This window comes from Haliaeetus albicilla, chromosome 21, assembly GCF_947461875.1.
Source record: "Haliaeetus albicilla chromosome 21, bHalAlb1.1, whole genome shotgun sequence".
NCBI lineage: Eukaryota > Metazoa > Chordata > Aves > Accipitriformes > Accipitridae > Haliaeetus > Haliaeetus albicilla.
Genome location: NC_091503.1, coordinates 22,842,304 through 22,867,519, shown reverse-complemented (window position 1 = coordinate 22,867,519; position 25,216 = coordinate 22,842,304). Strand labels below are relative to the sequence as shown.

Below are 25,216 nucleotides of genomic sequence, written 5' to 3'. Positions count from 1 at the left end.
ACACAGACACACAAAGAAGTCACTTTATTGGGATTAAAACCTAGAAACCTGGGCAATTTAAATGAACCCAAAATGAGTGGCAAGGGCTGAAACTCGACTACTTTTTCGAAGACTTGTGCCCGATGCTCTCCCGTTGCTGCATCCCTTGATGGCAGGTTACTCCTTCCAGGCTCCATAAGGCAGCAGCTGCCTGAGCTGCAGCAAAAGCTGCAGCCGCCCCAAGGCTGCTTCTGTGCCCCGCCCCCCCCCCCCGGCCTGGCTGATTTCATTTGCTCAATTTGGTTGCCTCAATATAGGCACCTAACGTGGTCTGGGACACGGTGGGCAGTCTTGGGTATTGGCGGAGGGCTTGCCTCTCGTGGAGGTGGCTGGAGACGGGCGAGATGCTCTCAAGTGGACCTTCACCACGGTATTTAGGCAGCCGGGCTGACCTCTGGGTCAAAAGGGGTCTTGTCGCCACTCGCTTCCACAGACGAGAGTGTGGGGGCACGGGGAGGGACAGAAAGGGTGGGAGGCCTGAGCTGATGCTCGCTTCTCGGTTTTGCAATGTCTCTAATAACACCACAGGTACGGGGAGAGCTGAAGATTTAGAAGAGAAGCACAAGAGCTGTACTGAAAAGCGAAAAAGCCCAGACAAATAGTCTGTAAGAAAACAAGGCTACTATTCACTGACACGTATCAAAAATGCTAGAGCTATGCTTTAGCTGTGAAGTTCACATTCCCAAACTTCCTAAAACTCAAAAGCTGGTCGGGATAATGTACGTATCTTGATTTCAAGAAAAATGCACATATCTGTGCCTCAATACAATGCATTTAATATAAAATTCAAGACATAATTAATGATTAATATGAAATTAATACAAAATTACCATCCAGCAGTAGCCACTGGAGCCTCTAGAAATTCTATGTTTCAAGTCTTACTGACTCAATACTTCGTAGTTTTGTGGTATATGTCAATGTGTTTTGTACGACATTCTGTGTATCAACAAAATTATTTCTTCTTTTGGGTCAGGGTCATGGGATCACATTCAAAATCTGTCTACAGAAGAGACTATAATCAAATTCAGACACGTAATTGAATCCAATGTGTCGTATGTCCACTAGCTAATGCCACCCCCCCAAGTATATATATGTGTAAGTACACTTATGTATGTATGTCCCGTACGTCTCTCTAGATATATGCGTGTGCATGTGTCTTTGCTTCTGTATGGCAATTACTGTATATGTAGCAAACGTTCTTTGGTATTTATAAGTCAGAGTATTATACGACATCTATGATCTTAAAGGCTGGATTCAGTAGATAAAGTCATGAAAATCTTACAATAATGACAGCTTTCCAAAGATATAGCAGATGTCTGAGACACTAGAAAAGTAGATGATCGTGAACATTAAAATTCTCAGTTATACTGAGGACTCCCTATGCCTAATTTAAACCCCATTATTTTACCATAAAATCATATTTTTGGCAAGGGGTCTTTTAAAACCTGATTCTTTAAAAACAATAATTATGCAATAAAAACTGAGGAGGTTTTCAACACCAGAATTATGTCTGCATTTTTTATATTGATGTATGTGGGGGTTTTCCCAGAAAGAAATGTGTTTGCCAGCTGAGTTGTCTCAAATCTCTCCATGTGTAATCTGTGGCCATGGAATATTTTCTCAAGCACTTGGAGGATAATGAATGCAATTATTTAAAAGTATAAAAGAAGTCAGTTAGCAAGCGGACCTGGGTCTGTTCCTGTGCTCTGATCTAAGCCACTCTCCCTGTGCTTTTTTCTCCCTTCATTGCATATCCTGTTTCTGAACTGTCCTACCACTTAGTCATTATTTACATGTTAAGGCCTGTTTAGACAGTATCCCTACAGTTATTAACTGCTGTAAAGGAAAATGAGGTGGCAATATTTCACACGAGCTCAAGTAGGCTTTTTGATGTCATCGATGGATTTTGGTTTAGCCTCCCCTAATATTTCAACAAAGCTTTTTATCTTTTGTTTTTTGGGGGGATGGGGAAATGCTAAGGGGGAGGGGGAGCACATTCTCCCTCCCCCAGTTTTTTCTGTTATTACTTTCCAGTATCTCCTGCCTGTACAATATTCCTTGAAAGCAAACACTTTATGCAAAGCAGCTGTCTAAGGAAGTTACTTTTACTTTTCATTGCAGGGTGGCCTATTGAAAATGATTAACTTGACTGTGATGGAAAGAGAAAAATAATCTGGAAACATCTGGCAAACTGCAAAGCAATGCCTAACATTTTCTTCCCTGTAGGATTTAGCTCAGAAACATTATACTTAATGGGTGCCCATTTACTTAAAGCACTAAAGGTTTTGAGGCAGGGTTTTGGGGGGGTTTGGGTTGGGGTTTTTTCCCCCTTAAGTTGTAGCTCTGTAATATTTTATCTTATACTTCTGAATCCATAGGAAAAAATGTGTGAGTATGAGGTGGGCACGGTGCTGTGTTGGAAAGGTGTTTACTGTTCCAGGCTGGCTTGTGTTTTGCATGCACATGTTTGAGGCTTGAAATATGTGGAATTTCATTTCCTGTGTTCCACGTGGCTACAATGACAGCTGAAAAGTAATTTAGGGACACGAACAAATAGAAGTTGTCAAATGAATTTTAAGAAGTTAAAGGAACTTGAATATAGGTTTTAGAGGATTCCATTCAGTTCATTGGGTAAGAAATGAAAACACTTTTGTGAAATTTTGTGTGTGAAAAGTCATTCTTACTTTATAGTTTTTTAAAATAAGGGGGAGAAGCATTGTGTCCCTTTTATATGTGGATTTTTTATTGAGACATTTTGCCACATAATCTGTGGAGAGAATGTACTCTACGAAAAATACATATTTCATATTCACTATTTCTTACCTATCATTTCTCAAGTGGTATTATTGTGTGGAAACAGAACAGAGAAAATGGGAGCAATGTATTAAGAAAAACAACTGCTAACAAACTTCTCTTGTAGTTAAGTTTCAGCTTTGTCTCCTTTCTGGAGACATTTTAAAAATTCCATACAAGACCATACAAAAAGTTTTTAAAAAGCAAATTAAAAGTCTTTCACAATTGCGTGAAAGACACATTATTTGCTCAGTGGTCAAAAATTCAACCCCCCAAATTTAACTTGACCTGACAGGAAACATTTTCTTTCTGGGTTATCTAACTTACAACTTTTAGCCTTAAAAAAAGGACCTCATATTCAAAATGTTAAATATTTCAAAATGACAATTCAACTATGAGCTGAATATGTTATAACAAAATAGTTCACATTTACTAAATTTAATTTCATGGTACAATATCTTTTCTAATTTAGTAAGCAGTTAAATAAGCCTATACACTGGATTTCTTTGGCAAATATCACATCTGTGAAAAGAAAGGTTTTGGCTAAAATTCCATTAACAGTCCTTGAAAAAGAAGAAATGTGTAGCTTTCTGGATCGCTATGATCTACACGGATCCTACGGGCAACATGTTTTTAACTCATGCTCCTTCTCCTCCACCAACACATTAAAGGCAGCATCCGGAGACAAGTCCACTGATTTGTGGCCCTAGTGATATGCACAAACCCCTCTTGTACTGGTGGAGCTGCAGTGTTAAAATTGCCTGATGTTTTTATAGTTTAGACATACAGCTTTACTAGATGCCTCCTACAGATGTACCTTTGTATATCTAGCTATCGCAGGGGCTTCATTTGTGTTCTTCCGAATGCCTTGGAGGACTAAAAGGTACATGACAGTTTCTTCAACAACAGGTACCGAAATTCCAATTTGCCGTGCTCTGAGCTGTTTGCCAGGACTGGAAGCCTGTTTTAACCTTTCCCCCTCCATTGTCAGGCATGCATGAATCATTAGCAAGGTTACAGGGATATGATCTACAGTCACGCTCTTTGGCTGCTCACACCCAGTAGGGTACATAAGTAAGAATATCAGCAGCACAAAATATTGGTGAATTTGTGTCAACTCCTGATAAGGCATCAGACTGAAGTGAGGGCTGAACTGACGATGCAGAGTTACTGCCATTGTTTAGCCTGAAGTAGCTGAAGGACTCTCCCTCACCCTCTAGCCCAACAAAAAAGTTGATTTCAAACAACCTTTTTTTGCTTTCTGACCTTACTTTTCATCTTGATTGAAGTAACAAGTAAGCCTTTCCAGATTAAGGATCCTAATTGCAGCATTCCTTCCCTAAGGATATCTATAAGAGTGATTTTATGGTTTCGTTGAATGAGAGGTCTTTCTGTCCACATCTGTGACTTCTCCCTCTTTAACCCCTTCTTAGTGGCCTTTTTCTTAGTTTTGCTTAGGATTTTTGTTTGCTAATACCCTCACTTTACTAGTTTATTTGTCCATTCTTTGCTCTGTTGTATAAAGAATCCAAACATTTTTAATGGCAGATGCTTTTTTGAAGTATTTACATATATATCAGCAAGTTGAAGAAATACATGCTATCCTCTGCTCTTGTGGTCTCTGAATTCTACCTGTCCTTCAAACTGTAAACTCCTCATCACCTTCTTAGAGATACAAATGTGACCTTTCCTATATTTGTCAAATTGTCTCCATCATTAAATTAAGTGGTTATAGGTAACTAGGCAAAGAAATCATGGAATCTGTGAGTCATGGAATATGTGAATTACATTTGAGAAAGGCTATATGAAGAATTTCTGACAGGATATATTAGACAACAGTCCATTTCAAAGTATTCAGGTCAAATGATTGGTGACTGCTAGGGATGTAGTTGGAAGGGAAGCATTTTAAGCCACAGTCTCTCTGCTATTTAAGTGCTGACATCTAGCTTGATACTGCAGAGAAGGTCCTACCCTCAAGCAACAGATATCCTTGGATTAGGCCAACAGGGTCCTCACACTTCATATCAGATTACTAAGGCTCTCTCAAAGTATAGCTCACACATGATTTTTATGTATAGCCAGCTGTTTATATGTTTATCCAGCAAAAGAAAATGGGAGACGGCAGCCAGCAGTGGCCATTGGAATATGGATATTGTAAAAACCTGTGTGAAGTAGTGAAACTCTGGCCTGGCTGAGTTTCGTTCACCATTTAGGAAGGGGGGAAATTTAGTCCAATGCCTGTACCAGTATTGCACTAGGGGTAGAGGTCATGTTGTGCAGCTTCACTGTAACAGAATCACACTAACTATAGTAGCATTTTCTAGATTTCCTAGAGGCATAACCCAACCCAAGGGGCAAACCTTTGCCTTCCCGCTCTTGGGACGTAACTAGAGATTTCAGCTTTTCTTGCATGAACTGGATATGTAGTGCTGGATATGCTCAGTTTTCCTTTAGAAATATAGAAACCAACATAAAAGAAATTTTGGTTGAGTGGATCACAGCAGTTTTAAGAATAAAATGAAATCTTCACAGCACTAACTTGATAGTCTTTTTAAGCCCTCTGCTTATTTGTAATCTTTACTGGTGTGCAAAGAGTAAGTAACATTTCTTTCCCAATGTTTTCCCTGTCTCAAATGGCACTGCAATTTAGACAATAACATGCATAGCACATGATTAATGAAGCTGTGCGCTGAAGACAGGACATCTGTGGGATCACAAAGAGCTGCTTTGTGTGCGTGTTACTGCATGTTCAAGAAACTCCACAAATTGATAATTTGTTAAATTAATTTACTTTCTCTGTGTAATGTTAATGTAACCTTCAGTTTGAAAAGTGCACAGATTTTTAGCAAAGAAAAAAGGCAAGTAGTCAAATCCCCAGAGGGTGACTTAGGTCTGCGGCTCACCACTTTGTCCTTTACTAAGGATATTAATATTACTCAGGAGTTCTTAAAATGTAACTCATCTTAAAAAAAAAAAAAAGTAAGTGTCCTTTCAATTTTTTAGGCCATTTACAACTGAACATAATACAGAAAAATGTGCAACATAAGTGTCACAACAATAATGATATCTGTTCTGTAAGGAAATACACATAAATTGGGAATGGTCCAGACAAGAGTGTTTTCTCTTCTCTGATCCAGCTCATTGAGAGACACAGAAAAAAAATAGAATCATTGCTAATTCAGTGATTCCTATAGAAAATTCGAATCTGGATCTTCATCTTTGCTAGTATCTCTGAGCCATTGAACTAGAAGTAGAAAAGTCATTATAGGCTTGAGCATAACTGGCTGGGTTTTGACCCTTAGCACTAATTACAACGGGAGTGGAGAACCTGTCCTAAAACAACGGCAAAGAACTTTTTACACACAAGATACAGCAAGTGAGGTAAGGCTGACAAGGGGTACTACCCTTTCCACAGCAGAGGGAAGGGCGTTGCTTTGCAGGCTGAGAAGTGAAAGAAATGTATCTCTCTAATGGAGGAAAAGAGGGAAACTATTCCAAAGTAAGCCAGAAGGGAAAGTAGTGCAAGCTGACTTAGCTCCCTCTTCCAAAACTCTGCAGGGTCAGAGCTCTTATCCTGTTGGCACGGCATCTAAATGGGAGCTTTAAGTTAGTGCATAGACACTGGCCTAAAGCCACATGAAATAGGAAAATATGTTCTTGTACTTGAATCAGAGGGTGAAATTCTGGCATTCAGCCGTTCTATTGACTGCTCATCTTTGATACCTGAGACTCCGCTGACATATCTATCTACTCTAATTCAAACAGGATTGCATTTTTAATAAAGTCATGGTAAGCAGAAAGTGGCAGAGTGGTGCCCGAGCTTTCAGACTTTCTTTGCTTGAGGCTTGCAGATGGAGTCAGAAATACAGCACTAGGACTCATAATAGAGTCGTTTGGCTCTAAGCACCTCAGAGCACTTCTGTTGTTGCAGACTGATGGCTAGCTAACTCTTTTTCTTGCATTTGGTCACAGAGATACATAACTGCACTTTAGTGTTTTAGTTATCATAGCTAATTAATGTAACAGTAGAATTTAGGAGAACAGGGGTTAGTATCAGTTGCTTTTAAAGGATGATCCATGCTAGTCACTCACTGGGGGAAGAATCAATGAAAAGCAATTTTCCTTGCAGTAGATGCAGTCCTCTTCTTGCATGCACTCAAAAACATGAGTAAGTTTGGAAGGCAAATATTCCAAAGATTAACCCCTGCTCTAATCCATCAGTGCCATGGGCACATCATTAGCTCTGTCTGTGATACCAGTCACTGCCTGCACGAGTGCAGGGGTATGGGGATAGTCCTGTTTAAAATGGACTATCTCCTTATGCTGCTATGTTGGAGGCCCTGTAAATGGCACATACAAATAGATATACAGCAAGTCTGAAAATTCCCGGTGGGTAGAATCTATTAATTGTGTATTGGCCTATTAAAAAGAATAAAATAAAAAGTGTAGCAGCTTCTGTTCTACAGCCCTGGATGGGCTCCATCTGGGAGCGATTTCTTTAACGGGTGACCAAGTCTGAGTTTTAATGGATGTCATCAACACACTTGATCTTTTCGAAGATGGTAGATACAGAAAAATGTTAGGAGTCTTGGGGAATTGATAAAAAGCATTCAGCTGATCAAGGCTCATTCCATTTTAGCAAGGCATAACTTCAGGGCATGTAATTAGTATCATGCCTGACCTTGACACTTCATCTCAGCAACCATTGCAGGCCCACAGATCAAGATCCTATACACAGCCATACGAAGCCATCAGAAAATACATCTGGTTTCCATAAGGATCTTAATATTTAGTAAGATCTTACACTGGGTACTGAAACATATGTATGATATAATAAAATCTGGAAACTGCTATAGCGGAAGAATCATGAGGTAAAACCGATACACTGTACTTTGAAAAAAAAAAAAAGTATGTTACCTAATGAAAATGTGCACTTCGCATAAAAAGCAGCAGAACATACTGAAATATTTATATAGCCACCACATATTTGGTGTATTGTATTCTGCAAGCCACCGTGTACCCTATTATGAAATGTCTTTGTCAAAATAGTTCAATATACAAGTAATATGATGCAATATAGCTGGCTTCCTTCACTGTGTAATGAAGCTTGTATATGGTGGAGTGGTAACACTTAGCAGTCTATTGTCATTCCAAATCGGTCCTCCTCTTTGCCTCTTGTGCTGAGATACATTGCAGGTTACTTGACGACTTTTCAGAGTATTGCTGGTTTTCATCTCAGCCTGTTGGTAATACTTTAAGAATTAAAAATTACCATAAATAAGAACAAGTTGGAGGCAATTATTTGTTCCTGTTGCACAAACAGCTTGCCAAGACATTTCTTTCACCTCTGAGTGAGTTTCATAGATTTAAGATGCCAAAGATGAAGATGAGGCTTTTTACTTCATTCTATAAACAGAGACAAGCAGATGAAACTAAACAAGTAATAATACCGGAAGATCAGCAGTTTTAAAAATAGCTGGGGTAATTAGGCAACTAAACTAAGTTACAAAGAGGACTGGTGGTTAGACTGTGTCCAAATTAGATCCTACTAAATTGCCTCCTGATGAGTAGCTAGGGTCAATAACCACTTCTGAACATCTTGGTCAAATATCTTGTGGGCAAATCAGAAAACACCAGGACAAAACTGTAATTGTCCGTGACTCAGCTAACGTAATGAGAAACGACTGAAGTGAGTACATTTGACTGATGTTGAAACAGTGTCCCCAGTTGTTTTGGAAAGAGAGTAAACCCATTTTTCAAAGTGATTTAATAACAACTTCTGCATTAGCAATGTAATGACAGCAATTGCAGGGGAAAAAAAAGGAACTTCCCTGAAAAATAAACATTCATTGAAAATCTATCATGGCATCAACTTATGGAGACATTGCCAAAGAAATAATTCAAATGGAATGTGTATGTTCAGGTAATGTACAATATAATTCTAGGGTTCCTGCATCATTTTTATATCTTTCTCCCATAAAAATGACTTAATTTTATAATGATTTTTAGATATGCAGGAGTTCTCTCTTTTCTCACTTAAACAAGGACTTCATATTATGGTGTTTTTACATACAAAAGACCCACTTCTCTTTTCATTCAGCGAGATAACTAAGCATTTTTTGCATAAATTAGAAAGAGGATTATTGTCATTTAGCCATAATGTGGTGGCTAAGAGCTATTTAAACATTTTATCTTGGTTTGATATGCTTTCATTGTTAACTAATACAATGGGGTTTTTTAGTGAACTGAATGAAAGAGAAAAGGGAAATCTTCATTGCTTGTCAGGAAACTCGAACAGCAAGCATTACTGTCAGAAGAAAAAGCACTTTTGGCAAAATTTGTTCATGTATGGTGGGGAAAGTAGCTTTAAGAGACAGGCACAGGATGAACCTTGTTTCTCAGAGATTTTTCTTGGAGATCAGCACACGTGTTTGGGCAACGGGGGAAGGTGCAGAATACCTGGGATGGGCTGAAATGAGGATGGCATACTGTGGACGGCATGAGTAAGCTGAGTGATACAGCTCATTTTGGTGGAAGCTGGTAAAGCTCACGATGTAATGAGTGCATTTAAGTATGTCATATTCTGCAGAATACAATGTAGAGAGTTCAGGGAAATGTTATTAATATTTCAGTGCGCATCTTTTTATATGAAATATACATCTTGTGTATGCAAAGTACGTTTTCAGGAGCTCGCTGAATTCTGAGGCTAAGATATAAGTGTCTCAGCATTAAGCCTGAATATTTCATTACATCATAAATATCATATGTTTCAGTATATAATGGAAGACAGATAACTAAATATTTGATTTTATGCCAGCCATAACGACCCCTCATATGAAGAACTGTTTTCATCACCATGACCCAATTACAAGTGCAGTGAAAATTTTGAAAATAATTTTGGGATCCAGTAAAATGTGGCTATATTAGTGCTGGATGCTGTAGCAATGTGGCAATGGCTCTGTTGCAGTCTATGTCGAGCCTTTATTACTATAAAAAAAGCCTTGCTGCTTCCAAAGTAACAGACAGTGGTTCTCTGAAAGCTTTCCAGGTTGAGGTTTACCTAGTACGTCGAGGTCCCCTTCCACCTCAGCTTACTGAACTGGCTGTTCTGCGGACTGCTATCTCTCCATTTCATTCATTCCCTCTCTTTAAATGGAAAATGCCCTGTTTTCCCCTCACAATCAATTACATAAGTCACTAAATATCTTGAGACCACTTGGTATTCATAGGCTAGTGCTCGTTCCTGCTCAAAACACAGCTAGCTTTGTATTTATGGCACTCCAGCAAATGCAGCCTTTATAATAAAAAGTAGCTTCCAACTGCAAAGTTTGTATGGCTACTCGTATTTTGTTCAGGTGTAGAGGTATTTAGGGCGTTAGTCCAGCTACAGTAGAAATAAAGATAATGGTTTGGTTTATTTACCCTGTCTGTCTACAGTGATTTCACCAGTGCTGTATTATTTGACTCTATCCCCTCCTCATTCTTTGATTACCTTGTGAGGTTAGACCAGTGAAACTATTTCACACATTTTTGTCTGTGGGATAGCCTGTTTGGCATCTGCTGCAAGTCTCAGAACAATGCAGGGGAAATGAGAGACAAAAGATTTCTACCTAAATCTCTGGGGAACAGCTAAGGATGCTCTGATGATGCAAAAACTTAAAGCCACAACTATTTTGTGATGTGTCTTCAGAGATCGTATTGCAGAGAAAACAAAGGTCAAAACCAATGCAAATCATAAGAAGATTGAACCAGAAAGATATCAGACATGATCAGTGGAGTGAAATAACAGCTTTCCTGCTGTTAGGTCCTCTTCATTGTATACAATTTTAAGGGAGGACTGACAGAAAACAATCTTTCTTCAGGAATTTGGGCTGAGGGGACATTGTTCTGCCTTATGTCCTTCTGCAAGTGCAAGCAAGCTGAGCTTCAGTATTTGTAGTATCTATCCCTGTCTCTCTGGTTCCCTTTCTCCTTTTCTCCTCCTTCCCTTTTTTTTTTCATCCCTTCTTCCCTTCCCCTTGATCACACACATCCTCCCCCGATTGGTGTTGTCCTGGTTTCAGCTGGGATGTAGTTAACTGTCTTCCCCGTAGCTGGTACAGTGCTATGTTTTGAGTTCAGTATGTGAAGAATGTTGATAACACTGATGTTTTCAGTTGTTGCTCAGTAGTGTTTAGACTAGAGTCAAGGATTTTTCAGCTTCTCACGCCCAGCCAGGGCACCTGACCCAAACTGGCCAACAGTGTATTCCATACCATGGGACGTCCCATCTAGTTTAGGAACTGGGAAGTGGGGGGGGGAGGGATTCGCCGCTTGGGGACTGGCTGGGTGTCGGTCGGCGGGTGGTGAGCAATTGCCCTGCACATCATTTGTACATTTCAATCCTTTTATTACTACTGTTGTCATTTTATTAGTGTTATCATTATCATTATTAGTCTCTTCTTTTCTGTTCTATTAAATCGTTCTTATCTCAACCCAGGAGTTTTACTTCTTTTCCTGATTTTCTCCCCCATCCCACTGGATGGGGGGGAGTGAGTGAGCGGCTGCGTGGTGCTTAGTTGCTGGCTGGGGTTAAACCACGACAGGTGTGTACATTTGTGACCACTGCCTTGTTAAACCTGTCCCCTTACAGCTCCAAAGTGAGGAAGAACACTTTAAGCCCTAACACCCTGGTTTGGCAGGGCACTATAGCAGCCCTAACCCTTGAGAGAAGGAACTTCTTACACTACAGGAGCGGATCGCTCATTTTGCAGACCAATGCATGCTTCAGCCCAGCCCTTGCTGAAGCAGGTCCCATGGGAAAATCCTATCCTGCAGTGGGAAACTGCTGCGCCGGAGTTTCAGGTCTCAGGTGGTCAGGAAGCGCTTGCAAGTTCTTTGTGAAATCTGCTGTTAGGAGAAAACGTCAAACTGTTAGATCATGCCAAATGGGTACAGCTAAAAGCAAACAGCAGCAAAACCACCAAATTGCAGCACATATGCTTCATGCAAGTTCAGAGGATGCCTGGATAGGACTAATTCTCTCGGCTCAACGGCACAAGGTTATTACAAACCCAGGCTCATAAATTAGGCTGTATTAATTGTCTTTCAAGCTAGAAGTGGTGTGTGAAAAGAGCTTCTGTGGGTCGGGATTTCCTCTTGTGTGTTAGTTTCCACATGTGCGAGGGCCAGAGATGAGACAGGGTGTTTAAATTTGAGAGGAGTTTTAAGCATCCTTCCTGAATGAGAGTAGCTTTCAGGCAAAGGCAGGGACCTTAATATGCCTGCATACCTGCGGGTTGTGAGTCTGATCTGATGAGGGTTTACGGAGTATGGTTGCGCTTCCTCTACGTCTGTGCAAAGCTGAATTATGTGCAGTATGTTTTAGAGGCAGTAAGTTCAATCCTTGCTCAGGAAAGTTAGTTTTGTAGAAGTTTTGCTGGAGAAGATACTGGAGAAGTGCATGAGTCCATCTGCCCAGAAGTTACAGCCCAGGTGGTCATGCTCTGTGCACACTTCAGTGATAACATCTCTCATCTGTGCTGCCCTGCTGTCCTTCATGAAGCTATTTACCTGGGAAAAATTAGAGATGGGCTTAGGTAGAGGCAGGTATTTTTGTCTAGTGATATTTTAGAGCTGGGAAGTGTGAGCCAGTAAATACAACATGACATGAAACACAGGAAAACAATAGCAAAAGCAACTGTGCAAAAAATAATTCAACATCGGTCCAGAAAGGAAAAAGAGGCTACAGCAAATCCAGGTCTGCCTTAAAGGGATAGAAAAATATTTCAAGAAGGTGCAAGCACTTGCCTTCTCTTCCACTGTGCATGGGAATGAAAGGAAGGCAAGAGTCTTCACATCAGCCCCCAGAAATCCCACATTTAAAGGGAGAAAATACTCAGCGTTGACTGCACCTTATGCCTTTCTTAGGCAAGAAACAAACAAAGAAATGGGGGGAAGCTGCAGCCACATAACTTTTTAAAATAAATTGTACTCTGATCACAAGGGTTTGAAAGCACAGCCATGTCCCTTGACATTTTGGATGTGGTTGTTTCAGTAGGATTAGCAGAATGTAATTTTGTGCTAAGTGGTCTTGCTTGAATTGGACTTGCTGTTACTTTGGTCTTTCAGTACCAGCTACATATGCTGATTACAAAACTCACTGTAGCTCCCAGCAATGTGTTGTAGACAATTAAAATACTAAGCAGAAATTTGTGGGTTTGTAATTTTCCTGTGGAAGCTGCTGTTAAAGGAAATGTAGCCAGACAGAAGTTCAACATCATGGCAGGCTGGAGTATTTAACCTTTATCCACGAACAGATCTGTGGGCTCTCTAGCCTGGATTGGCACTTCACTCCTCCGCAGGAAGAGAGAAACACGGACCCTGCTCCCTGCGACATGGGTCAACACTGTCGCAAAGAAGGATGAGCACGAGCTTCTCTCTCATCCACATTTGGGCAGCTGACTATGGCCTGAAATGATGAGGTCAGGTTAAAAAAAACAACAAGACAGAGCTAGCAGAGGCTTAGCACAATTTCCCAAAGCACTATATATTTATTTGTGTCTCAGTATGAATACACAAGGCTAACTTTAGTTCCTGTTTTTGAAAATGTTGGCCCTAATCTACATAGACCATCATTTATTCCCTGCCCTGCCCCCTCCACTCCCTCCCGTTTTTTAACAGATGGAAATATCATTTTCCAGAGCTAGTTTTTTCCAGGTGGAATGCCTCCAAACTATAAAAGTGAATTTCTCACAATCATCTGCGGACAGAATTAAAACCAGAACTTTAAATGAATTGGAATTTACTGTCAGAAAATTCCAGTTAGGTGAGTAGCAGGCAGTAGCAAGCCTGCAAGGGGCTGGGTTTGGCTTTTTATTTTTCTTTTTTGTTTTTGTTATTCAGAAAGCTCAGCAAAAAAATGGAGAAAGAGTGGCCCTGCTCCAGCTTTGGTCCTTTTGTGTATAAGTTAGGCCATAATTATAGTGCAGGGCAGAGGCTACAGCTCCAAAAGTTCAGCTACCCACTCTAATCATTTTCGAGCTGAAACCATGTTCAGAAACAAAGTTGCTTAAGCTCAGCCCTGCAATTCATTCTGCTGGCTACAGACACCTGCAGAGTCACCAGAAGATTACTCCTAATGCAAATAATCCATCCCGTGGCATGGAGTACATCACAGAGATTTAGTTACCACCGTTGGTGGGGAAACCAGAGATCTGTGGCCAGAAATATCACACAGATGGGCCTGTTTGAAAATCCGCTGCATCCTGGGCTTTCAAACCTTAAAAACAGATGAAGTGATTCCAGTGTGACCCCTGCTGTGATATAATGGATCCTGTCTGTGCATGCAGTGTTTGCCGTGATTTACCTCTTGCAATTCCTGGCTTGTGTAACAGACGGCAATTCTGAAAATGAATTACTATTGATTAGACATCCTGCGCTATTGAGTTCTAAGCAATTTTATGAATTTATTTATTTGAATAAAAGCTTTTAATGACCCCACTAATTTCAAATGGCTCTAGGAAAACAGCAATTCTTCTTTCCTTTTTTCCTGTTTGCGAATGGCAGGCACATACTTCGAGGCCCTGTTTATGCCAGCTATGACTTGTTGTCGCCCTTAAACGGACAGAGTGACCTGATTAAAATTACTGCGTGGGTTTCGGGAGGAGGAGGAGAGACCCTCTCCAGGGCGCACAGTCTGCCCTCAGAGCGCACGGGGAGCTTTTGCCTTTCTGCCGCAGGTGGAAGGGGTCAAACCCCAATCCCAGAGCATCCCTCCGGCACAGCATCCCTCCTTCCGCTGAGCACAGCAGCAGCGGGCTGCAAATAAAGGACTACCGACAATACAACCGGGGGCCAGGCCCCTTAATTACCCCTCACGCCCTTCTGCCAAAAAGAATATTCTGCTGAGAAAGGAGAGGATTAGGTGCTGCTCCGCTAAGGATGGGATCGTACGGAAACGAGTGAAGGTCCTAAACAGGCAGCCTAGGGTTTGGAATGGGCTGTGTTTTAAATTCGAAATCTCGCCAATGTCTTATTAGGCGTATCTGCTTACTGTAGAAATAAACACTGAGGTAAGATGTAATCTGGCACTGAGCTGTGCTCTGACGGAAACAAATGACAAAATGCTCGTTGGAGTCAGGCTCTCCGTGCTCTCTTTAAAAACCTAGGAGATTTCTGCAAAGGTGTTGCCAGTGCATGTATATTAATGGTCTTTTAATAGGAATTTTTACTGAATAACTTAATGCGTAAGAATAGCGTGACCATTTCAAAAATCAACAGCCCACTTCCCTCCCTCAGAGGAAATGGATTAAGCAGTATTTTCAGTAGTACAATGGATTTGAACGAAGGAATAACATGGCTTTTGATATATGATAGTTTCAGGAGACTGACACAAAAATAGGCCGAAGAAAATCCTCAAAGGTACCTATATGGAACATTTTCAAGACTTGGAAATAGCTTGTATACAGAATATCCTCCTTTCATTTGGCCAAAAAGAATGTGCTTACACGGCACAAAGGACAAGGGGTGGGAGTTACACGTGGCTTCCTGTGATTATTTCCAACCGTAATCAATGTGGTACTAATGTACCCAAGGTATCAGTTCTGTAAACAGCCTTGAGTATGCTGGCTATAGAATAATGAAATTTTAAAAAGAGGGAGAGAGAATGAGAGAGGCAGAGAAGGAGGAAGAGAAGGAGCTCAAGAGGGGCTGCTCTATTACAAGCAGAAAAACAGGTTCCTGAAAGATGGATCTGGGCTCAGGCAGGCACTTAAAGCCTTTAAACAAGCTCTGCAGGGAATTAAATTCTCTATCTTACTGTAAAAACATGTAGCAATAAAAAGGGCTGTTTATGACACAGACTATCTACAATTTTAATTGAAATTTGTCAGAAACATGTACCTCCATGAACGGATGCTGAATTTAAGTGCTCCAAGTGAAAAAAAAGCAAGCAAGAGGGTACAGCGCAGTCAGTCTCCCAGAAGCCTATGAAAATACAGGCTTTTTCATTTACTTATTAGATATTTCATACCCTAAAGGCAGATGATTTCCAAAAGAATCAGAGTAAGTTTTGACTGTGAGGATGGATTTGAATGTGGGCTCCTGCCGTGGCTCCCTTAATCCCTGAATGAGCGTAAACAAGGCGAGTAAGAAACCAGTGGCTGTTCTGGTACCTTAACAAGCTGTTTTTCTCTCTGTGATGGTGGGTGCTGTCACCACCACAAGGTGACGGTCCAGTCCCTCCTACTTCCTTCCCTCCTCTCCCCCCTCCTATTCCTCCCCCCTTTTTCCCCAGCATTCAGAGTCTGGCATTCAAATCAAAGGTTTGCTTTGAAGTTACAACCTAAAATGGGAAGTTGATAACTGTTTTCCTCCCAGTGCTTTAGTGATGATGAATTGCTGATCACGAAAAGGAAATGACTTCTTCTTCTTTTTTTTTTCTTCTTTTTTTTTTTTCTTTTTCATTTACATGCAAGCAGTAAAAGTCAAGGCTCCACACTGCAAATATGTGCAAATTCATCCACTGGCTGTGTGTGCTACAGAAAATCCTATGGAGATAAGGAGCTAAAGCAGCAGGGGTGCAGCAACATAAGCTCCAAAGCTAGACATGCAATTTAATAGGCAACAAACTTAACAAAGGGCAAAGGGATATTTAACAGGGAGGTGAAATATTCCAGCCATTAAAAACAGTAAATTGCTGTGATGGCCAGAGGTTTAGCACTGCGCCTCAATATAGGATGTATATGTGGGAAGAAATATAGAGGCTTGCCCAGGAATTAGTTTAGCTAGTAATTATTTTTTTCAAGCAAAGGGATGGTCTGAGGGATGGAGATTGTTGCTGTGAAAAGAATTGAGTAAAATAATATTGGCGGGGAGGGAGGGAGGGCTTAGTAATTGGTGCTGAATGCTCAAGGTAATCATCCTGTTCATCATAAATGATGGTGTTTAACCATAAGAAATTAGACCATGTCAATCTTTTAAGAGGCAATTAAAGCAATAGATTTTCTGTGGCCTGTTTTTACACGCATGGGGCCTGATTGAACTCCCGTCCACCTCTCTTGGGCACACACATACCTCTTGTCTTCAGCGCAGCTACGGTTGACTTTTACCACTATCAGTGGTAACTGGGTCAAGCCCATAATACAGGGCAGAAATGTTCGTCAAAAGGAAAAAAAAAAAATTCTCTTCTAAACAGATATCAATCCTTATTAAAACAGCAGTTCCAGTAAAGAACCAATTCTGTTCCAGATTCCTAACACTTAATGATGGAGAGACTGGAAGGTATTTAGGTTTGCTGAGTGCTTGCAGTAATAGCAGTTGATTGGCCTTTTTTCCCCAGCCACCTGGATCTTCAGTTAGCCATATTAAGAGACTGCACCTACACTGCAAACTGGCCTTTTTCTTTCATTTTCTGCAGTTCATTTGTATCCAATCAGGTTGCATCAGGATTCATTGCATTTAATGGGAAATGCACTCTTCTGGATCAGATACCTGTTTTCAATTTGGAGAGTATCTGATTCCAATGGCAGAGGTGACAGGAATAAAGAGGAAAGGAGAAGCAAGTGCTTATAGTATAGATTTCTGCCACACTAACAGAGCTGCCAGTTTCTGAATCACTGGGACCTTAGAATTTACTTATATTTTCCAAATTATGATGGCGAAAGAAGACGTGAAAAATTAACTGTGTCTTTATTTGAGCTTATTTGAAAATTAACTGTTGTCTTTGAGAATAATGACTGGTTTTTGACATAAAAGGGCCCCTATCACAGTGTCTCCCCAGAGTCACAGCCTTCTAAGGAGCCCACTACTCTGCAATCATGGTCTGCAGAAGTTTTCCTGACATACAGCCTAAGTCAGCACCAGGGTCACTACTGGTTAGAGTGGGATGAAGTTCAGGCTCGTTATCGCTTGCTGTATCTTTCAAGTGTCAGCTTGAGGGTTTGACGGCAGGAGGAATGATGGACGATATTGCTGTGTGGACTTTTTTTTAATTAAAAAGCTCTGCCTCCAAAAACATTTTCTTTTTTTTTTTTTTTTTCAAAATCACATTATGGAGACAGCATATTTTCTGTACCAAGCTTTGATGTAATTCCTATTAGGGAGAACACCTGCGCAGCTTTATCTGTGGCAGAACCATCGGTGTACCGTTTTCCTAACAAGCAGAAAGAAAAACTGTGTGGTATCACAGCATTAATACTGTAGGGCCTCTGCTGCAGTTCAAACACAGGCTGCCCAGATTTATTCAATCTGTTTGAATTATGGAGAAACCAGACCTGTGTGGATTACCATTTTCAACTTGCTTACAGGCATTTGGAAGATGTCAGTTCCTATATAGGAGTAAAACGATAAGGAAAATTTGGGATCAGCTTTGCCTCCCTTGTATCTCATTATTGCAGGCATCCAACACGCTCACCTTGAATGTCTGACAGAAGTCACATTTGGAGAAGAGAACCAGGAGGGCAGGAAGGAAAGTATTAACGTGAAGGTGAAAGAGTAAACCGAGAGAGGCTTCTTGTTAACCCCTAAAGAAAGTATCAAATCCTGCCCCAGATCGCTGTACACCCTGACAAAATACTTCATCAGACTTGGATGGCTGTGGCATGTAACAAAGCTGAACGCTAGATAAACCACCAAGGGACCACTTCTATGTTGCCAACAAAATCACACATATTCAGGGAGCTTTCCAAGTGGCATAGACCTGCTCCTTCCCTCCCACCAGCAAACAGCCCACCTATATTCCCTGAATTCAGTACTTTCTTGCATCCCATCAGGAAGTAACAGACACCCTCAAGGAGCCCCGAGAAGTGCCCTATGCCCCTCCTCAGCCTGGGAAACAAAATGTTCAACAGCTGGTGCCATTTCTGAGGGCAGCTGCCAGCGCAACACTCGAACAGAGGGCTCTCCTCTCTTTGACCATCTGTTAGTCCAGTGCTGAGGAAATCCACATCGTAGACCTCATTTCTGGCCAGCTGGCACCCAGTTTCATAGCTCTGAGTTTACCCAGAAGCTAGCAAAAGCCAACTTCAGGGCTGCCGGAGGTAGCGTCACAGAAGCGGTCAAGCCAAAGCAGAGATGGATGGACATTTTTAAAACAAGGTATATTTCATTAGAAAGCACCTTATAACTAAACCCGAGATGTTCTATGAAAAGAGACCAAGTGTGGCCAAACTTTGTGTGAAAGGTCAGTGGGCTTGCAAAGAACTGCTCTTGGTGGGCTGCATTGGATGCCAGAGTTCGCATTTCCATCCCTACCTAAATATGTTTCCTAAACTCTGCCACCCAGAAGCCAGAGAGGTTACCTGGAGCCCAACGGCTCCAGGGCCTGGATCTCCCAGTTTCCACGAGTGAACCTGTAAAGACCTAAAATGCTGTGGCTGCTGCTGAGGTTCATGGCCCTGCAGCCCTGCATCCCACCTGAGAGATGCCAGTGCCACCGCTCTTGACGTGCTGGAAGTGGTTGGCCTCAGTTTACTTAGAAGCCAGGCAAAGGCTGGAGCCAGGGTGGTTGGGAGAAAGGCCAAGCCGGCCATTTCCCAGGAATGGCAGGTTTCTACTGGCAGAAAAGTGACCGTGGCCACGCTGCCTTGCTCTGCCCGTGCCAGACCTGCGGGAAGCCAAAGTTGCTGCTGGAGGGCAAGGTCAAAACCGGCAGCAGTTGCTCCCTGCCCGCCCGGCGGCAGCGGGAGGAGATGTGCCAGCCCTCTGTGGCCTCCCTTGGCTCCGCTTCCCAGCTCTGCTCTCCTCGCCTTCCCTTCCTATAACGGGAGCATCCCAGCTCCGGCAATGCCGCCCCTGGGAGAGCAACGCGCGATTTTGCGTGCAGTGCCTAGGAGAGCAGAGACCGCCGTAACCTCACCGCGACGGCTGGCAGGGCAAGGTGCACTTTCACCTTCGCCTGCCTCCTCGAACACAGATACCTGGCAGCACATGTGTTTGCAGAAATCATACCAAAACAACACTCCTTCCCTGGGGAGACGACGAAGATGCCAACAGCCTGTGACAGATGCTAGCTATGTTGCTGAAGGTTTTACTTAGTGGCACTTGCAAACCAGGGGGGATTGTCATGGCACAAAAACCTACCTAAAAGAGAAGAATTAATCGTTTCACCAGAAAACGCACACAAAAAAAGGAAAGTAAATAGAGCTATAGTCTCAACATGTCCAGTTCAGCAGCATTTGTGAGCTGACGTGGCTGAGAGAAGTGAGGAAGAAAGGCCTTTTTGTTAAGACACTGGAATCAGAGACTAAGGAGATCTAGATCTGAAGCACAGCTTAAATGGACCTTCCTGACTCTGCCTCAAGTTTCTTACATTTCCTTAGGCAAAGCATTTAATCTCTCTGTACTGGCTTCCTCATTTGTAAAATAAGGGTAATACTTCCTTCCTCCCTCTCGTCTAATTAGTCAATCAGGGCCAAAGCCATAAAAGAACTTAGCTACCTAAAGTGAAATTTAAGTGACTGAATTAAAATATGGGTCCTCAGTATGTTCTCACAGCTGCTGCCTAGGAGCTGGAGACATCTGAAATCTGTATACGTATACATTAAGAAATGTCATGTACCTCCATGTTCTCACCTAGGTACTAGAATATTGAACCTTTGGGGCACCTGAATTCCCTTGCAGATTTAGCCTTCATCTCTCTGAGGTTATCATTTGGGGATTTATTGTAGTGACCATCATAACAGTTATCATTTAGGAGACAGAAATATCCGACTTCCAGGAAACATACAGTTGAGTTGCAAACTTTTTTTTGAGGAGCAAGCAGTTCGTCTGATAAGAAGAGATGTCAAAGTGAGAGGGTTTAGTGTAATTTAGTTCTGAATGAAAGATGCTGTATAACAAGGACTGTGTGATCACAAAGGCTTTGAAGGAGTAGGAGCGTGCTTATCCTGTTTGACAGCATCACCCACAATGTGTCATTACAGATATTGATGATTATATAGCCATAATTAAAGTGTTGTGCTTAAATAGCTAAATGCAGAAAGAAGTGTCAGATCATTAACATAACTTTAAGCTAAATCATCTACTTTATGTCTGGTTACGCAGCCCGCACATAAGAGCCGAGGCAAATATTTGAGGTTCCTTGCTTAAAAGAAGAGTTACTATGTCTAATCATCAAAGCAGAGCTGCTTGCCAAGAGCATAAAAACCTAATGGGTTTTGCAAGAAAATTATGTCACCTTCAAATCAATGTTGGTAATACAGGTGGCATTTATAAAAGGTAAAGTCATTCATATTAACACAGTCTATCTCCAGTGACTGTCAAAAGAGACTATGAACTTTCTGTCCAGAAAGACATTTTGCCAACGCAGGGTTTTGTTAGAATAAGACAGGCTGACAAATCAGAGTAATTTTATCTTTTTCTGACAATTTCTTCATTTGGACTTAAACAGTGACATATGGCCGCCTTGTTTTGTGCAAATAATCAGGATCATTCAGGCATCTACTGGTGTTATTCACATGCTTTTCTTGTGATGCCCACAGGATCAGCATTGACTCCGTGCATGAATGCAGGAATGGACTTTGTAAAACTTGCAGGGAAAAAATAGGTTTTCAACACAGCATTTGTTATGAAGGACGAAAGAAAAAGTCTAGGAAAACATCACTCTCAACAAGTCTGCAATTTCAGGTGACAGTATGGCTTAACGTAATAATAAAATCTCCTAATAATGCTACTGCATGAAGGTCAACCTACTTTTGGAAGAAACATGGGATGGGAGAAGGTACAAAAAATCTTGAGCAGAAAGGTACATATAACACTTATTTAAAAAAAAAATCAAGAGGGATCCTTGTAAATGCTTCACATTTACAAAAAAAAAAAAGAAAAATCAGTTTAACTATAGATGTTTCGTTGCTTTATTTGGATAGACATGCATAATGCATTTCCTGAAATCTTTTTCTAAAACTTGAGATGTTCTTACACAAAAAAGCGTAATGTATATCAAAAGTTACAAAAGACAATAGGTAAAGAATAACAATGAATAACACAGTATGAATTGTTAACATACTGCATTACACCACTGGACATAGAGAAAGACCCTAATCCATGAGAACTATGTGGTGCTATTGCGATTAACTAATACGAAAGATTTCATAGTGGAGAATTAAGTACAGAAAAACAGCATAAATTGTGATCTTCTAGAAACATGAACAAACATACTAAAATGAGACTGAATTATGAAATATATGATCTGATGCACACTAGAAAATATAATTCCAAACACAGAAGTAAAAGGACTGGGGACTGGTACTAATGACAGAGATTCACTGGTGAGCATGGACAGTGAAATTAGGCATGCACTTCAAGTACGAGCTGACATGAGAGAAATAAAATCACCCTCAACAGTCAATGTGTTGCAAAGGCAGGGGAAGTATTTTATGCATCAAGGTTGTATAAGAACCAGCATCTGGAATATTGCATCACTACAGCAGATACACTGTGTATGGGAAAGGTGCCTAGAGGGGATCAACATAATTCAGGAAAGGCCTGAACTAAAAAAAAAAAAAAAATCACAGTAAAACTCATTCTGGCTAAACAATGACAAAGACAGGATATTGTGACATTCTACCAACATTTGGGAAACAGAGATGAAATTTTTAGTATAACTAATAATCTACATTTAGCATAGCATAATACATATAATGGAGTAAATGGTAGGAAATCAGGAGTGAAATTTTAAGAGGAATTTCAAGAAAAACTTCTTGACAGTGAAATATATTAGATTGTGGAGTAGTTTCCCCAGGGAAATAATGAAAGCACTGTCACTTGGGACTTTTAAAATTACACCGCAAACCCCCCACAATAGAGCATCCAGCAGAGAGAACAGTCTTTGAATTGGCCTCAGGGAGTCGAACTGAATGACTTAATTGGTCTTCTCAGTGTCTAATTTCTGCAGGACAGACCATGCCCTATGTGCTTTCCACACAAGGGAAAAACAAGCTCAGGCAGTCCCCAGTCGGGGTTTTGAGTTTCCTTTCTCCTGTGCTGAGGTGGGAAGGGGCTGAGCTCCCAGCCTGGCCCTGGCTGCTCCGTCCTCCCACTGAGCCCCCCCATTCTTCCCTCTCACATCCCCATAGCTCGGTGAGGAGCAGCAGTGGGGCCCAGATTAATTTATTTCAGCGTGTTGTAGCCTCTCATCTGGGGGGGACTGGTGGCAGGAAAAATCTTTTTTCCAAGAGACACTTCTGCCCCACGCTCTTACATTTAGAGGAGTTTTCTGGATCCAGACATTTGCTATGGACAAGTAATAAAAAAAAAGCATCCGTGACTCTTGGGTCCTACCTTTCTGTCTAATTGATCAGAAGATCCTTCTCTTTGTCTAAGCCGAGCGGCTGATTTTCTTCACACTGTCTCTTGGCATGACTCTTCTCATCGTTTGATCATCTAGCGAAAGGCTCAGCTCATTTTTCAAGTTTCTGCATTCCATTTTTTTCTCCACAGAAACAGCAAAAGGAAAAAAGCAAATAAGAAAAACACTGTTACTTAGACCAATAAAGCTATAACCGTGGAAAAGTTTTTGTAGTGTAAAACCAGTAACCTCAATTATCTGGTATAACATGACTGTTTTCTATGATGTACCAGCATGATATGGGAGGTTCTGCTTGTGATTTGGGATTTCATGCAGAAGAGGAAGTGTGACCAGAGCACAAGATACTCTTGATACTATATGTGTATATAAAGCTTTGTTAAATTCAATCAATCTTAAGTTCATAGGCATAAATTCAAGCAGTCTTAAGTTGCACTGGATTTGTGCTAAGGCCACAGACAGGGAAGTGGGATGATAGCCAGAAGCAACTTTTGTCTCAGTTCATTTTGTATGCAAAGGCAATTCAGCAAACGAGTAACAGATAGCAAATTTTAAGCATGCGAGCATCCCTATCAAAACCATTCTGCCTCAGCAAGTGCTTAATTAGTCTTTGTTCACAGAATGGAGACCAGCAGATCAACATAATCTGGCCATTATGAAAAGTACTAGCTGTTCTTGTAAACGAGAAGGGCTGTCTGCTACTCAGAGGAGTTTGGATTTTTTTTGACCGAGGCCATCAGATGAAACCAGCTAGCAGACACACAGCAACCATGCTGTCCACCTGAGCTCCCCATTTTATACAACGGGAGCTGACTTTTCTGACGAGACCCCCCCCAACTGGAAGCCAGGCTCTTGTCCTGCTCGGTGTTTCATGGCCTTTTTGCTGTCTCTTTTAGGTTTCTTCCTGCTCAGCTGTTACAGGTCTTATTCATAGTCACCCCACTTTTTCCTTTTACTGATGTAACACTGATGTGCTAGCACCTAGGTCTGGATCTCACAGGAGGAACACGGTGTTGAGGTGCTGCAGGACTAACTGTTAAGCTCTCAAGTCTGAACTTTGGGGATCTTCTTCAAATAACAGTAAGGACATGGACCTGTTTGGCCCAGATTTCCCCTGGGTCAGAAATGGCCTCTGACTCTGTGCATCTCGTAGCAGGCATTTATCTACTACATACCAACCTTTGGTTATCTCGGTGGAACAGGCTCTGCTGGTGTTGTCTAATGGTGTTTGAAACCAATGGGAGTCCTTTCCTCAGTTTCATTGGTCTCCTGATAAAGTCCTATTTAACAAACATGCTAAAAACTATGGGATCAAAGTGTTGCTTGCAGTCAAAACACCTGGTTCAATTTTTTTTTTTTAACTTCAGATATGTTTTAAATGGTTCATTTATACTGTTTACTTTTTTCCCTTTCCTACCCTTCTCTCATGCTGAAGGACATTGATGCAGTAAAGCGCTTGAACTTACTGCTGGGTTTATGGACATAGATAATAATGTTACCTGGCTTTTATGGGCTTTTTTGAAGGTGTGTAACAGTGTCCAAAGGAGGCAAGTCTGCTTGCCCTATTTCACAGGTGGGGAATCCTGGTACTTGCACTGTGCAATGACTGAGCTGGGAAGAGAACCAAGGCCCCTGGCAGGTATATTGCATTTCCAGTGATTTCAGTGAGCATGTTCATGTGCTTATAGTTAAGTAAAAGCTTTGCCACTTCCCCCGATCTGAAGTAATCTCCCTCCCTCCTTCCCTCCCTCCTAAAGCTCAAATCAGAAATGTTCCCCCCAGATCGTTTGCTGAAACTGGACTGAAAAAAAAAAAAAAAAAAAAAGGCAGGAATAAGCATGAGAAATGTGCTGTGGAGTATTAGCTGAGCCCGTCTTTGTGGGCCTGAAAAGCCCATGATAATGAGCTCCTCCATCGGGGTGGAGAAAGACACAGATGTAAAGGAGGGTCTTGGTCTTCCCGTTTCATTAAAGAAAGGTTTCAGCCTTTTTCCTTGGAAAATAAAACAGCTTTGAAAATGGAAAAGCGCCACAAACTGATCATTATGGTTGAAAGCGCCATCATTAAAAAATCTCTCGTCATTCACAGGCTCCTGACAGC

At 41.3% G+C, this 25,216-nt stretch overlaps 1 long non-coding RNA gene across 1 annotated transcript; it reads right to left on the bottom strand.

The window, feature by feature from the left end:
- Positions 1 to 387: 387 nt before the first annotated feature.
- LOC138690273 (uncharacterized) lies at positions 388 to 23,934 on the bottom strand. Its single transcript, XR_011329074.1, has 3 exons — positions 23,092 to 23,934; positions 11,559 to 11,721; positions 388 to 552 (listed from the first exon to the last, which is right to left on the bottom strand). It is a non-coding gene; the product is annotated as an uncharacterized lncRNA (long non-coding RNA).
- Positions 23,935 to 25,216: the final 1,282 nt, after the last annotated feature.